The sequence below is a fragment of the Brachyhypopomus gauderio genome, chromosome 11 (genome assembly GCF_052324685.1).
Source record: "Brachyhypopomus gauderio isolate BG-103 chromosome 11, BGAUD_0.2, whole genome shotgun sequence".
Classification (NCBI taxonomy): Eukaryota; Metazoa; Chordata; class Actinopteri; order Gymnotiformes; family Hypopomidae; genus Brachyhypopomus; species Brachyhypopomus gauderio.
Window position 1 is genome coordinate 9377593 of NC_135221.1, and position 1369 is coordinate 9378961.

Genomic DNA, 1369 nt, shown 5'->3' on the forward strand with positions numbered 1-1369 from the left:
GTGTACTTCATGTTAAATGTAAATCTGTGTGTGTTTGTGTAAATGTGTATTTACCGTAAATTCATACGTTTTAAGCTTGCATCGTTTATCGAGGAGGTGTTGTCTCTCACTGATTGGCACAGCGTTTCACTGCACTACTTTTACACGATCCGTTTAAATACTGGCCACTAAACACGAGTTCTCTAATTCATCTTTTTAATTTCCATTTGGAGTGGCATTTAAACGCTCCTCTCTGTCCATTAAAGAAAAGTTCCATTAGGCAGACAGTCATCTACAGACCAGACATTCATTAGTGTGCAAACTGTTTAGTTTTTTTTATGGATTTTTGGATATTCAGGCTTTCTTGGTAGCACTAATCTTGGAAGTAAATGGTTTGTCTACGTCCAGAAACATGTTCACACTTAACTATTCCAGGAAACGACAACACACACTAACAGCATAAAAGCAGACTTCACTGGACCAGAGCTAACAACATGATTGCATATTAAATGTTTGCAATTTATGTTAGGAAGCGCTATCAGATACTCAAAGTAAATGCATATTGATCTTACCTTACTGCAGCTTAGATGAAAACTGTAGAGTAAGCTAAACTGAAATTAAAATGATCAAGGGTCGAGGTAACACAGAAACTGCCAATGCAAATATCAACGTTAAAAATGTAAATGCTTAAATGAATTCCTCTAACTTGCAGAGGAAATAATTTTTATTCCTGAACTGGTATGGAGATTTCTTCCACATTATTTCAAATGCTTGGCACTCATCACACCAAGCTCCCTGAAATGGCTGAACTGCTGACAATCCGAAGACACTCTGACCCAAGTGCTCTCTTCCTTTCATGAATAAATCTACTCCTGACTTGATTAAAAATGAACACATTCTCACTGATTCTTCGGTCCCATCCGGCAAAATGACAAGCCCAAAGACATCCTTAGAGAGGATCTAGGCAACGACTCATCCTCCGATATGTTATTTTAAATACTAAACCCTAGAGAGAATACTTTAATACATAATTTAAGTAAATGATGATGAAATAAGTAAATACGTATAGGTTAAAACAACATAGCGTTGTATTTCTTAGAGCATTCCCTTCATTTTAAGTAAATCATAAAATGATTTCCAAACCATAATATGACATTTTAAAAATGGCTTTTCAAATGTGCCACCACAGGCCAGATGTGCTAAGTTTGGAAAAGTATTAAAACATAGTATGTGTTGTTACAAATGCCTTGGGCAGGTGTATAAAAGGAAGATTCAGTGTCCTCAGACATTTGTACAATACAGCAGTGATTGATGCTTACTGCACGTTTAAGATGAAATCATACACCAAACAGACAAATGTACTCCTCTTATTTTCACACACCATGTTTTA